Source organism: Vidua chalybeata, chromosome 6, assembly GCF_026979565.1.
Source record: "Vidua chalybeata isolate OUT-0048 chromosome 6, bVidCha1 merged haplotype, whole genome shotgun sequence".
NCBI classification, from domain to species: domain Eukaryota; kingdom Metazoa; phylum Chordata; class Aves; order Passeriformes; family Viduidae; genus Vidua; species Vidua chalybeata.
The window spans coordinates 22,357,993-22,373,712 of record NC_071535.1 but is presented as its reverse complement, the minus strand read 5'-3'; the positions used below and the strand labels follow the sequence as shown (position 1 = coordinate 22,373,712).

The 15,720-nt window shown below is 43.0% G+C and overlaps 1 protein-coding gene across 1 annotated transcript in view; it reads left to right on the top strand.

Moving 5' to 3' along the window:
* The window catches only part of ESRRB (estrogen related receptor beta), a 159,491-nt gene extending 159,131 nt beyond the window's left edge, over positions 1–360 (top strand). Inside the window, exon 12 of the mRNA XM_053944533.1 lies at positions 296–360. The gene's annotated coding sequence lies outside the window, so the exon portion shown is untranslated. The remainder of the gene's footprint in view (positions 1–295) is intronic.
* Positions 361–15,720: the final 15,360 nt, after the last annotated feature.

Here is a 15,720-nt window from a genome sequence, read left to right as displayed (position 1 = left end):
ACCTGCTCTGTTCTGTCCCTCGGGATGCACATGGCTCCACAGAAAAGGCCAGCGGGGGGAAAGCATGATCTGTCTGTATTTGCTGCAGAAGAGCAGGAAACCCCCAGCCCTCTCACTTAGAAATGCTCATTTCATGTTTTCCCATATTAAAAAAAAAAAAATCTCAGCAAGCTTCTAAGTTTTTGTGAGATGAGTTTTGCTGAGAACTTTTAAGACAGGCACTGTTGCCAGTCTCTGCCACAGACCAGTTTATTTCTCCCCCTCACTCCTTTTCTTTCCATGTTCTACACTTCAGTGGTGCAAGGGATAAACAGGAGCTAGTGATGAAAAAATCTTGAAGTTGTTCCAGTGAAGAAAAACCTCTCATCATAAAATAGACCACTGGCTTAAACCCAGCAGTGACATCATGAGTGTTGCAAGCATTACAGCAGCTGTCCAGTGCTTATGAAGTGGATGCACGTGCTAAAGTTGTGGCATTCGCATTGATCTGGTGCTCAGGCGGCGCAAGAGGGAAAGCTCATAGATGCTTGAGAAAGCAGAAGGAAATGCACTCTGCTAATTGGGCAGAGATGTGAGAAACAAGGACCCCAGGTTTTTGTTCTACCTCTGATTCTATCAGGTACCAGACACCATCCCACCCTGTTTAAGCACACTTCAGCCAACACTGCTAACATCCTTCTTTTGGGCAATGGCACTCACTGGGATGATGCATCAAACCAGGCAATCAAGAGGTTGCTCAGCCTGCCCTCTGAAGAGGAGGTGGTGGCTGAATTAGTGGTGGCCAATGGGAAAGGCCACGGGCTAAAAATGAGCCTGAATGAAAAAACAAGATGAGCACAGAGCTGTAATGGGACGTGAAGTGTGACAAGTTTTTCCTACATTGGAAACAGCTAGCCCCAGCCCCACAGTCAGCTGCACCCTGACTGTGACAGATGCAGTCTTAGAACCAACACAATCCCCTTCCAAGTTCACATAGCAGCTCAGAGTCACATACAGTCCTCCTACATTGTGTGCATAAGTCCTCTCGATGTTGTAGCCATTCACGGAAGGTTTGGAATGGCCACCTCAGTAGGACTTTAAAATGGACCCTATTTCAGATTAAATACAGCAAAGGGATTTTAATGTGTGGCTTTTGGGGTTCTGAAAAGTTTGTGTGGCACTGGAGCTGATGGTGTCAAGAGATTGGTAAGGATAGCTGGCAGGTATCTTCTTTGTCTAGGTTTGTTTGAGGCTTTCCTTGCTTTGCTTACTAGTGTTCACTCACACTGGAATTAAAGAAAGAAAGAGAAGGGGGTTGTCTTCATAGTAAGCCCGTGTAGCATTGTGAGAAACTGAGGCCAACCCTGATATTTCCTCTTACAGATGAGCTTCACAGGAAATACTAGGAAAATACTCTAATTTCTCTGATTAGCTGGAGAGGGAAACAGGTTTCTTTACTAATCAATGTTGAGTTCTCTAAACAAAGTTTAAACAAAATTTCTCTCACCAAAGTTAAGGGCATGCTTAACTTAACATGCTCTTAAATTTCAAATATTAAAACATGAATGCATTAGTTTCTTGTGGCTACCTACACACAAAATAAAAGGAAAAACAGCAAGAGAAGTGTCCCTTCCAAAACTTTAATGTTCAACTTCCAGTAATGGAAAGCTGGAGAGCTTACACTGTGTGCCTGGCTTTCTTGAGAAGGACATTTTCTCCCATTGCAGCATTTTTGACACGACACCATGGGAAAAGCAGAACACCTGTGCCTGGGGAGCAGGAGGACTAACCTGTGTGTGTGAGCAGTGTGCTGAGAGCAGCAGCATCTGAATAATTATAAGTAGATGTGAAGTCACAGGAAAGATCAGAACTGGCTAGAGGCTCAAAGCATCAAACAGAAGAAAGAAAACAGCTACCAGTGACATATCACAGTTTTGCTAAAGACTTCAGTGCTTCACAGTCCTTCATGCCTACTGCAACCATCTCTTGGCAGCACACACAGCACATGCAGGAACGTCTGGGTTAGTTCAGACCACAGACCCATTTATCCCACCATCCCTCACAGCTAACATGGCCAGCAGCAGATCACCAGAGAAGAACATAAAAACATGGCAAAGAGGTATAATTAAGTCTCCCAGCAATTTAAGGATCAAAGGTCCTTAAATTGAAAGATCAAAGAACCTGCTCAATTTTCCTTACCATTCACAATCTTCTAGGTGTCTTGATTTCACCCACAGTCATTCCTTGTCAAGGGAGGAAGTATGGCTGCCAGCCTTACCCCTTCCCTGAGTACATTCAGCACCAATTATGTCAGGAAAATGTGACAATGAGAAAGGCAAATGGATGCCTTCCATCACTTGATGTTGATGCTTTAAAGACAAGTACAAAAATCTAATCCCTACCTGAGATACACAGACATACAAAGACCCCTCTTGCTGTAGCTAGCTGCACACAAATGTACTCATGCTTTATTTAGTTATGTTTTCATTCACAGCACTACTGGAGCTGACAGTTGCCTTCAAAGTAACTTAGAAACAAGATTAGCCTAATTAAATCACGTTTTCCTAATAATAACAGGTTGGAATCCTTCCTCCTTTATATGGATGCAGTCTTTTCCTCAATCTTTTCTCTTTTTCATCCACCTGAAAAATAGAGGAAACTAATAAGGCACCTTTTCTGATATAATCATTTTATTTTAATGCAAATGAATGTTTTAAACCCTGCACGTTTTAAGGCATTCCTTGACATATTGAACAAAAGAATTTTTAAATGCATTTCTTCCTATTGCACAGCAAGAAGCTGATTTCTGTTTAGAAGTCCCAGCTTGCTTAATTCAGAAATACCAACCTCTTACTTCTTTAAGTGCTTAAAATCAGCACATTGACTATTCTATAAAAAGGCTCAGAAATAAGTTCATTATTTTGATGAATGAAATTATTATAATTTTTTTCTCTGATTTTAATAAACTGGCATTATATTTTCTGTAAGCTTTATCATATATGCCTGACATAACTGCAGTTGTTAAATTGTAAAAAGCAGGGCAGTGATCAGATAAAGAGAAGCCAGGACAGTGTAAACTCAAATCACTTTGCCTAAATTGGCAAGAATCAACATAAAACAAATCTGCATTTAATAGATCAGTTAGAACAAAGCACATAAATCATATTTTTGAGAGGGGTTAATTTGCACCATATGCCAATTAATTCAAGTGCAATACATAAGTTATAAATAATATCGTTGGAGTGGAGTGTGTTATACTTGGAATGAAAATTATTTAACTGAATCCAAAATTATAATCACCTTCAATAATTGTACTTCCAGAATTGCAAATTCTTTTCCATCACGACACTGAAAGCAGTCAATGCTGCAAATAATTTTCTTTTACTATTTACATTATTAAACACGTCAACCAAACCCTTGAATTACTTTTGTCAGTAGCTAATGCTACTACAAATCAATGATCCTCTGGGTCAGTCTTAGGGAGTATGGTTTCATCAGATATTTTTTGATCTAATGAACCCTTGTAACCATGACTCAGGTAATCACTTATGTGCCCCATTGGTTTTGTCATTACACCACAAAAGTTCCGCAGGGTCCTGAGGGAGTGATGCTTTCAGCATTGGCACAGACATCAGCTTTGAGGGGTGCTATCCCCAGCTCTTCTGCTGTCTTGAGCTCTTCTAGCTCAGACTCACTTTTTCTAGCTGCAGGAAACCCTAAATCGCTCCTTCTGCACATTTCTTTTCATCACAGCTCTCAGATTTCTTGTCACAAGGTTCCTGCTCTGAACCAGCCTGTTTCCCTGGCTAGCTTGGATATATTTTTGTTTTTTACACTACTAGACAGTCTCTTTTTCTCTTGGCTCCCTCCTCCTGTCCTGTTTCTGGACATGTGGATGAGGAGGCCACAAGTGGCATCCCTTGTGGCTGCCAATCACACTGAACTTCTCCAGATCTCTGGTGGGATAGACTGTTCCAGCTTCCCTAAAAACAAGGCCCCTGTGGCTGGCAGCCAGATCACTGTTCTGGACACCCTCCACTTGGAAAGAGAGTCACCCCAGCTAACAGTGTTTATTGTTCCCCATTGCTGAAGCTTTCCTCAGACGTCCTGGTTTTCCAGTGCTGCAAGAAATGCAAGACATGCACCTAAATTACATTCTCCAAGCCAAAGGAAGGGCTAGAGGAGGATATTTGCAAAATTACACCTTCAATGCCCTTTAGGTCACGTTATCCTTTCCTATCATCCTCAAATTTATGCCCACAGCCAGATTAGATCACAGCAGCTGCTGCAGCAGCTCTAGTTAATTGGACAAACTATGCCAAAGCAGAGAAATACCACATTCACCTCAGGCCCCACTGCAGAACTCAAGAGAACCTCAAAATCCTGCCAGCGTAAGCCGGTGAGGCCATGCAGCAGGACAGCACACAGCCACATGTGGTGTTGTCAGTGCTTTAACTAGAACAGTTGCATTCCCATGATGCTGTGTTTCCTTTGCAAATAGTTATTAATCCAAACTGAGTTATAGCAATTATAGATACACTATGAAATTCACCGTAAATGATCACAGAAAATAAAAACCTTTTTTAAATAAATCATAGACATCTTCTAAATGTGCCTAGAAATGTAAACATGAGAGAAACAACCAGTGAAAAAGAACAAAGCCTGCCTGGACATACATTAGGCTCTGTTTCTCAATTTGCTGAATCAAGAGACCACTCCACCTTTTTAAAAGAAAAAGAAAATGCCTGGACTACCTTAGGACCAGGTATCAGCATCTAAAAATGAGTAAGGGATAAACAAAACCTCTGAGGACACGCAAATAAAATGCTTTGAGTTTACCAAAATGATAATGTTATTATCATAACTATAAAAATACTATGTAGAATTTTAATTGATAGATGAGCAAATGTGACACCATTTTGCAGATCTCCTCTGAGCCCACCAGCCTGTGCTGCAAGCAGAGTAAATTGTGTGAGAGGAATATACCTTGAGTGTATTCTGAACACTGTAAGAGAGATTGCAGCTGGATAACACCTCTGCCCAGCACACTAAGCCATTATAGCTCAGCACTTCCTTCTGCCATCCATTCGCTATTGCAAGCATTTTGGGCAGGATCCTTTTCATTCCATGGCTGCTCACTGCACACACAGCAGGCCCCTGGCTCACCTCTTCTTCCCCAGGGAATGGGGCTTGCAAATAAAGTGACTGAAAACCTAATATAGAAGATGCCTGGGACTTCTCAAATTCTGGGAAACCTAATCACTGTGTTGGCTAAATTAGCTTGGACTGGGACTTGACAATTGTCTTTGGGTATTGCTTTCACGTTGAGCATGTTCACAAAAGTGTGCAACAATGACTCATTCTGGAGCTTGTCATTGCTGTGTCCTAGAGCATGTTGCTAAGCTGCTCCTGTCAATCCTCTGGACATTTTCACAAGCTAAGGTATCTCCACAAGCAGGCTACCCACAGCTGCCTGCTGTGTGTGTTATTTGTTCCAATACAAGGAAAAGATAACCTACCCCCAGATTGTCAGTGACATCATGCTAAGTGCTGATGCTGTCACCTCCTTGGTAGCAGGTCCCATACTCTGTGGTTACATTAATTCTCACACAGGTCATCACAGCAAATGCCCTTTTCACTGAATCTGGCTCTGCACCCTCCATGGCACAAATGGTTCATCTGGCAGACTCAAAAAAGTCAAAGAAGAGAAACTTCAACAGAAACTGTCTGGGCTATGTCTATGAATAGTTGCAATTCACCTTTTAGATGCCAAGGGAGAGCAAGTGATCTGCACTGGGACAATGCTTCACAAGGTGAGCAGAGCTGGCTAGATGTCTTTCACAAAAGTATCTGCATGACCTCCTACCCATGATGGAGAAATTAAATAATCATCTCTTCCATGAGCACTCATCAGGTAACAAACTACTCAGCAAGTCAGGAACACATAGTACCTCTGAAAAAAACAGGAGTGAAAAAAAATATAATAATAACACAAAGGGAACATTAAGCAGTACCACGGCCTCTCTGTGCTTCAGACTTTGCTGAGGAATCAATCATCCTTTGCAGATAGCTTTATGCTTCACAGCTACTGCTGCTAAGCAGGTCAAATAAATAAATAATCAATCCCTCTTCTGTTACTTCTCCCCTTCACAGTCCCCAGCCTCCACTTAATGGGAGTAGGGAGACATGGGCACAATATTATTTTCTGTTGGATCATAGAATCACAGAATCATAGAACGGTTTGAGTTGGAAGGGGACTGTGAAGATCATCTAGTTCAAACCCCTCTGCCATGTGCAGGGACTTCTTCTACCAGACCAGGTTGCCTAAAACCCTATCTAGCCTGGTCATGAACACTTCCAGGGATGTGGCAGCCACAGCTTCTCTGGGCAACCTGGTCCAGTGCTTCATCATCCTCATAGTAAAGAATTTCTTCTTAATATCTAATCTTCCAAATATCTAATCATCTCTTTTTCTAAAAAGCAGAATTTAACCTATTACCCCAAATCTGTGTTTTGATAGCCATGAGCAAAGAATCCAAAAAAGAGGGAGTGAATAGTGTTCTGGAACTACTTCCCAGCAGCAAAAATTGCAGCTGCTGAAATGCAGCTCTACTCATATACATTTCTGTGAGACACAGGGTGTCTCCTGCTCCCACATCCATGTAGTTCCTAGTGCTCTTTTCTGCGGAGAAGAGATGGCTGTGTCTCTGCAGCACACAAGAAAGAGAAGCAGGCCTTAAAGACAGGTACTTGCCCAGACATCGAAAGATGGTGCTTCTCTGTGCCAGACTGCACCAGAGAGAGACCCACTGGAGAAACATCTCTCCTAGAATTACCCTTTCCAAGTAATGAAGATGAGACACCAAAGTGTCAGGAGATAAGATGTTGGAACAAGCTGCTAAATAACAGATAAATCACCAGCACAGTGTATCATGTACATCCAAGAGATCTGTAGGAGTTTTGAATGGAAGTGGCTGAGCTGCTGAAGACATGAATTCTCTCATTAAAGTCATCTGTTACACTGGAGTAATGAAGGGTAGCAAATGCTGTAAGTTGTTCTAAAAAAGGCATTTGGGATGATCTGGAAAGTCACAGACCACTGAACTTTACTCTGAATCAGGTAAATTGGTTGAATTGTCAAGTAAAATTAGAATCACAGGGAAGGACTAGCACAAAGAATTCATTTGGTTTTGCTCCAGTGTCCTTGCCCTCTTTCCACTGTTTCTCACTACTTTAAAAATCCTGTTGATTCTTCTGAATTCTCCTGCTTAGGTTACTCCTCTTTACTTTTTGTGCATTTGGCTATGTCCTGCAGAAATAAGTCTTTTCATATTCCTTCTTTCCATCCAATTCTGTCCTAGGGAAAACTGCATTAGGAAATATTTTAATTTATTCATGTCATAACTCTATTGCCATTGTGGGTACTACAGAGAAAAGTGGCAATAGCAGAAATCCTACCTGATGTCCCAGTGATCCATCATCAGTCTCTCACTTGTCCCAGTCTTAACAGACAAGAACTATATATTCTAGGAGGACAATTGCTTAAACCACTGCAAACTGTGCTTTACCATGTTAAGACCATGCAACCACCTGTAAGAAGATTCTAGCAAAGAATTTTCTACACAAACCCTTATATGATTCATGATCCAGATGGAGTCTTAAGATGAAACGAAAGGCCAGATCACCTCTTCAGTTTCCCTACTAAGATACACTGAAAAAAATGATCCAGCACGTGTCTGGCCTGACTCAGGATTTGCTTTTATATTGCAGCACACCACCTTTTTCTGAACAAGTCGTGGTGACCTATGAAAGATGCTGGCCAAGCTATGGCCAGGCTGTTGAGGGCACAGCCAGGAGGTGACGAATCAGGAGCAGAGCATGTGATAGACACAGAGGATGCTCCACTTAAGGAACTGGGAGCAGGGGAGCTTGAAGCAGAAGACAGAAACCAGCATGGGTTTCTTCTGGCACAGCCAGGCAATATGCTAGGTTCTTACCCATGGGCAAACATCAGAGGCTAGAGGCAGAGTAGTAGAAGATCCCAATCAGAAAACTCAAGAGCACAGGTATGTGTCCTGCAAAAACCTAAGTTGGAGGCACGCAGGCACGCAGCCTGAAGTTGAAGAGCATAGACAGGCACTATTACAATTTCACATCTTCTGTTTAGATCTTTGCACCATGAGTATTTGCAAACCTACCCTATCTCGAGTAGCCATTGTTAACTTAGAGCCTAATAAACATTCATTAATTTGGCAGGTTTGCTTCTGGTACTGCAATTGCTACATAAAATCACATTTACTTAAGTAGAAATGAAAGGAGCTACCAGTTTTAACAGCTTTAATTGTTCAAGCAGAGCAGATAGGATTTTCCCTAACACCTCTTCATGGAGTTCTGTATCTGAAGAAGACATAAAAGAATTATGTTGATCCTGTACCACTTTAGCTATTTTGCATATTCATTTTCTAATTACTAATGTTTCTAACACCTAATTCTGTAAGCCCCAAATGTCACTAAGTAGTGACATTAATGAACACGTTAGACTCTAATTCATACTAATAACCTGTATTACTTGGGTCAAACTAACTTCAGTGCTTACTCAGACAGTACCACAGTTAAATTGTTATTATAATTTCATTCCACATTTTGATAAGCATTCTGACTTAACAACTTTCATAACTATCATGACTTTGTTTTTATTTCTAACTAATAAATGAGGGTTCCAGAATTTTTCTGACAGACGTTAGCTTCCGTGCATCCACATGATGGCAATGCAATTCACTTTCAAACTCCTAAGGTCTAAATTTCTCTGTTTGGATTTATGGAAAATTAGAATGCTCTCTGCAAGGTCACTGCAATGCTTCCTTTTCATTGAAGTCCAAAGTCCAAGTGGATATCAGGATTTCTAAGGATTGTGACCTTTATGGCTTGGGAACTGGACCATCTCTGTTCTTGCCTCTCAGTCACCATGCACCTGATGCCTCACTAATCCCCAAGAGGTGTGGTGCACCACAGCACAGAACAGCTAAAATTACTCCTGGAAGCCAGCTGCCACTCAAGTGACAAAGAAGTCTGCAGAGCCGCTCCCCCAGCCCACGTTGCTGAGCACTTGGACCATTTGAATACAATATTAAATAGAACATGACATGGGCAATATGTTATTTTTGCAAAGCCGAGCTTATCACATTTGCAAAATTAATATGGTGTGGCAGGAGATAAAAGGGCCAACTTCACCATGGAGCTCCCATGTCAACAGAGCCAGACAGTGCGAGCCAGTGGTGAAGTGCCTGGTTTTGCACAGCCATGAAGTCTTCAGACATGAAATGGGCAATTGGCAGTGCCTGGCAAGTCCTTTAAGATAAGCACAACAATGAGAAAGTAATGGCAGGAATGAGTGAAAACAGGTATTTCCTACTAAACCCTATCAAAACTCTTCTAGGCCTCACTGGAACACTGTGCCAGCAGGCCTCTGAGTTTTGTTGAAGGTGTTAAACCCTCACAGTGCAGCTGGCAATCTGCAAGGCAAAGAGCACTGGGCCTCTAGAGCCATTCTTTCTGGGACCACTAGAGAGTGGATGGAAGTGATATTTGTTTATTTAGCCTCCACAATGATCCCTGCACCCCAGGGACAAAGGGAAAGACTGAGTGCCTGATCCAAGGGACTCACAGCCTCAACTACAGATAAATCCCTATTGCTGTTCAAAGGGGGTTACTTTCCAGGCAAATTTCCTTCTGTGAAGTTAAACACACCCATTTCCTCCCTTGTACACTTTCCTCTTCAGAGACATGGCTTAGGACACCTCCCTCCAAATCAGAATTTCACTTGGACACACCCTGCTAAAAAATCCACAGTAGAAGCTGTAATAAAGTATGGCACCTGTTGCTTCTTTGGATAATTTGCAAGATGGATTTTTTTCTATACATACATATGGGGGGAGGGGTGTACACGTATCATATGTACATATAATACATACATATAATATGAAAAATGCTTGTGGATAACACACACAATTCATTCAGTGCTCCATGGTGCAGCCAGCTCATGTATTCCCAAGACAGAGACAGTGGTGAATATGGTGGGAGCCTACTTTGAGCTTGAAATCTGACAAGGAAAGACTGAAGGAAACTCAGGATGCTTCACGTTATGTACCCCACATGAGCTTGACCTTCTTGGTAAAAGCCTACCAATTGTGTGACATTGACCACACAGCCCAGAACTCTCCACAAGCCACTTCACAAGACAGGACACACAATAGGTTTTAGTGTCATGCCCTCAAACATAAGGTGGGGTCAGCGACCTTCTCCTCATCCCACTGCAGTGTCCTCTGAGAAGGAGAGACCATTTCAAGAAAGGGTAGGTACTTCCTATGCTGGTACTGGGAATCCCACAGAGCGACAGAGAGCAGCTCTACTACAATTGCTTTGTTTAAAATGCAAAATGTGGATGTGTTTAGAGGAGGTACCAGCATCAATCACTGTATGCAAACACAGCCTGTGAAGAAGAGCTTCCCCTGTAAGTCACTCCTCACTGCCCTAATCGAGAGTGCGAGTGACTGAGGGCATGTTGAATGCTGATGGGCCACTGATAGTGCTGTCCCAGGAGAAGATTAATAAAAGGCAGCAGGAGTACTTAGCCCCAGTTGGGCACAGAATCAGTGAGGGAGGTGAGGGGGGAAGGACAGGGGTGTCTTTCAATCTAGCAGCTGTTGCCCATTACCACAGACACACAAAAAAGCAAAATGTGCAGCCTTCTCTCACAAATCATTACCATACTTGTGGAGGAAGGTCAGTGCAGACCATATGCACTGGCTTGAACAGATGACCTTGTTGACTTGTGGTTTGTAGTCACAGGGAACATGAATCCATGAAGGAGAGGTAAAAAAACATGCAACTCCACTGCTGTTAAGCTTATATGGACCTAAAACAGGGGTCTGCATCTAGCCTAGGGACCCACAAACTGACACAAGAAACTAGAGTTGCATAGAAACAATTACTTGTTTAGCATGTCATGAAGAAGGAGTGGAACACATTGTACACAGACCTCAAGAGTCACTAGGGAAAAAACACCGCAACTCTCATTGTACCAACTGCAAGTGAACTTCAGCCCTTGTCCCATTCTGGCAGACAAACTCTAAGTACTGCTACTGAACTCATAATTCTCTCTCTTTCTCAACAACCAGAGCAGTAGAAGGAGAGTGGGGAGGGTGCAGAAGTTCTCAATCTTCTCAGTGCTGAGAGCAGAAAAGGAATGGAGCACTGATTGCTAGGCTGGTTTGAATCCATTCATCAATAGTAGTTTTACTGCCCCTTAGCTCCCCTTCTCTTACTATTCAAGTCCTAAGACTTCTACCTTGCCACCTTCTCTCAGCTTTTCTCATCATGTCCGTGGCCACATCACCCAGACCTGCTTCCTGCACTGAATTGTTGCCAATATCTTCTCTCTTCTCACAGACTCCTGCTCTGAGCTCTCCTTGCTCTATGTTAGCCCTCCTCAGAACATGAGTTATCGTCCCATCTCTCCAATATATATGAGATACTGTCAGCATCTTGAAGAGACAGAATCTTCTCTTTTATGTGTCTGTAAAATGCTCAGAACCTTTATATTGCTCTATAAATAAGGACAGTAAGAATCTAATGCTGGCAACTCTGGCAGATGTATAGGAAAAGGATGATGGCCTGCCCATGGAATGAAATCATTCTGCTTACGGGAAGATTTTATATCAAAATGGGCTTCTGCATGAGGTCCAATACCTATCAAAATCCTTCTCCATCTAGCAAGAGCAAAGCTAGTGCTCTGTTAGGAAGCCAATTTGATGCAACAATTCCCACAAGTGCACGTCTGGCTGCCAAGCAACACAGAATTGCAGAGTTCACATAAGAAGTAATCTCCAGGGATATCAGACAGTGAAAAGTAACTTCTGCTTTCCTAGAAAGTATAGGGTCACTCTGGTCCATGAAGAGCTTGACATCAGAGAAGGTGCCACCATCCCAGCTGCAGATTTGTGATGTATGTGCCTCTAAACCACTAGGACACCAGACACCATTCCTCCCACAGTAGGAGCTCCCATCATTAAAAACCTCACAGAGCTGCTCTTTCTGCAAGCAGTCTGGCTTGGCTCATGACAGCCTGGCTCTCCAACGTGGGTGAGAAATCCCATTCAGGGTGTAGACAATATTTCTAGAAACACAGTAGTACAATGTTTGTAGGCTTCTAGAGATGAGAGTTATCATTACTGCTGAACCAGGAGTGCGACAGGGAAGGGAGAAGAAACAAATCCTTCAGCATAGTCCATGTTAACACCACAAACAGTAGCAGTGTGCTGCATACCTCTAGTCCCAAACTACATTTTTGTAGGTTTCAGGTTGTTGCTATCTGAAAACATTGCCAAAGAGAATGAAGGGATGAATGATAAGTCTCCTTCCTTCACCCTGTCATCTCCAAGTCCTATCCAATATTTCTGCTTCCTTCTGAATTATTTCAGCTTATCCACAGAAACTGATGTACCATTGATCTGCAGTTAGAGGGCTGCCTATGGATTATTTGGGGACATGCATACAAGACAGAAAATGGCAGGATGCTCTTTAAGTCATGTGTTAGCCCCACATATTCCACAGCTCTGATACATGCATGCTATAGCCCAAGCAGCTTTGAGATATTTGCTCAGCTGAAGGATAGGGATTTTACACACTGTATCCCCTTCACCATCTCTAACATTTGAATGATTATGTCCTTCCACAGGCACCAGCTATAGAAGAGTGCCCTGGATTCAGGACCAACTACCATCTTTATGGGATAAAATAAGGTTACTATCAGCTCTCCACTCCATGATTGGAGCTGCTCCTCCAAAACCTAAGAGCTGAAGCCCAGTCAAACCGTCACCATTTAACACAACAGTGATTTCAGGGAGCAAAAAGGATCCTGTGGCTTTTCTAGTATCCAGTGGACAGACAGTTTGTTTCTGGCATACAAGCAGTTTCTCTACCAGGGCAGGAGTGGAGGGGGAGCAGAAAACCTAACACAGAGGGAGGACGGGTGAGCAGCAGGTTCTGGCTTTACAAGAGGATGATAAATGATAACAGCATTAGGAACAAAACCAAACATCTTTCAGGCTGTCAGAGCAGTGAAACCAGCAAACACCCAGACGTGGGCACAGGCCAGTGTGGTCATTTTCCAGAGAAGCACACAACAATCAAGTTTCTTCTGCTATGAATCAACAGACCAATTCATCTTCCCCAGGTTCCTGCAGAAAAGGGCAGGGGACAAAGTGACAAACATTTCTCTTCAGTTAGCTGAGAACTTCAGCTGCTCCATAGAGCACTGAATTCAATAGACAGGGTCAGGACAGCACTGGATGCCAGTGTAGAAGACCTGTAAGAGGATGTGGATCACAGAGCTCTAGATGATGATGAACTTTTCTCACACTGCCCTCGTAATTATCAAAGGGTACTATGGGACACTTCTGTAAGACAGATTGGAAGAAGTACTACATAAGATGAGTATCACAGTGTCCAATACCATTCAGTGCTCCCCCAGATTCAGACTCCCCACAAAGCTTTGCCTTCCTGCAGAGGAGCATAAAAATCCCTTCCTGGGGCTCACCTCATCTTACCATCCTCTCACAGGAGGGGGTCACCAGGACAATGGCAGTAACTTGTGAATGCAAGGCTTCCAAAGCAATCACCTCTGTCAAGCTTCCTGAGGACCAGGTTTGATGAATAAGTGTTCTGCTCAGAGTAGCTGCCCTTATTGTAGTCCAAGGTTTGGTAGTGAGGAAAAGGTTACTAGTCAGCACAGAATTAAGAATGGAATGGGGTATCATGCCCAGTTTTGCCTTTATCAGCTCCCTATTGTCTCCTTCTGTGATCCAAGTTGGCCCTGTTCCCACATTGAATCAAACAGAAAATATTGACACCCAGTGAACCTGTGTGCCTGAGCCAGGAAGGACTTTTGAGCACTACTGTTCTGACAGATCGTTCCTCTCAATATTAGGGGGCACTGGAAAGTAATTCCTGCTAAACTCCAGTGAAAGCATATCCTGCAAAAGTCCCAAATCTCTTTAACCGAACAGGAACAAAACTCAGTGATTCTTCTGCTGGCAAGCACATCTCATTTTACTCCACTAATGGCAAGGGACACAGATAGCTGTTGCTGTTCTTTGTCTGCATCTGGGGAAACTGAGACTCTGCAGGGGAAGGGAGCTTCCAAGGCCAAACACAGCAAGGATTCATATACAGGCTTTCTCAACTCCCTACTCTCCATACTGTTTGTAATCTCCTTCTTTAGCAAATGCTCTCTTTCAAGCTGTTCTACAACTTTTAACAACTGTCATGATTTAACCCCAGCCAGCAACCAAGCTCCAGGCAGCCACTCACTCAATCCCCCAAGTGTGATCAGGGAGATCACCAGTGTGATCAGAGACAAAATCAGAAGAGTAAAAGTGAGATAACTCACGTATTGAGATAAAAACCATTTAATAGGAAAAGCAAAAGCCACACACACAAGCAAAGCAAAACAAGGAATAGATCCACTGCTTCCCATGGCAGGCAGGTGCTCAGCTGTCTCCAGGAGAGCAGAGCCCCATCACATGTAACGATGACTTGGGAAGACAAACACCACCAATCCAAACATTCCTCTTTCCTCTTTCTTCCCTCTGTTTCAAATACTGAGCATGATGTCACATGGTGTGGAATGTCCTTTGCTCAGCTGGTGTCATCTGTCCCGGCTGAGTCTCCTCCCAACTTCCTCACCAGCTTAGCAGTACGGAAAGCAGAAAAGGCCTTGGCTCTGTGTAAGTCCTGCCCAGCAATAACAAAAACATGTCTCTATTATTAACCCTGCACTCAGCATAAATCCAAAACGCAGCCCCATACCAGCCACTGTGAAGAAAACTGGCTCTACTCCAGCCCAAACCAGCACAGCCAACCACATATTTAACTGTCCACAAACTAGGTAGACACTCTCATCTCACTCCAGACAACAACTCTGTAAGGCCCCATCAAGCAGGAAGGCTCTGCCTCAACAGCTTGGACTTGTCTTCTTTAGGATCTGAGGACTGTTGGCTACACCCTTCCTGCTGTGAATGGTGACCATGGACACAGACACTTAAACAGAATGCACTGCTAAAGATGCCCTATGATTAAGAGCACAAGCAAAATGGGAAAAGTGTGAGTATTCAGTGGAAATGGCAAGTTCAGTCTAAAAGAAAGCAATAGAAAGAAACCTACAAATTCACATAGCAGGTAGAACTCCACTGAGCATGTCTGGGGAGTCCTGAAAGCACCTACTGAACCCATTACAAGCAGTTTTGTGAGCAGGGGATGAATGAACCCCAGCTTCCTAGAGATTTGTGCCTTGTGCTGAATTTACTATGCTGCATATCAAAACAGGTTAACTCCAGTCAGAATTTTCCCCACAGCTAAGATGTTCATGCATCCCCGTTTCAGGACTTTTTGTCTCTCCAGCAAGTGGTGAGATTAGGAATCTTTCACTCAGAGCTGATACTGAAAAACTGTCATTTCTGTCCAGGGAAATTGATGGGACCTAGCACAATTAAGATCCCTGCATCTCTTTCAGGTATATTTATTTGTGGGTAAGAGGTTCAATTCAAAACTTATTGTGAGGAATAAGTGAAACAGACAGATGAAGACTGTCATGGACACACGGTGTGATCTCTTAAGCCTTGTTTCCTTTGGAAGTTGGACTTTAGAGGAATTTAAATCTTCTCTGTATCCACTGGAGATAGA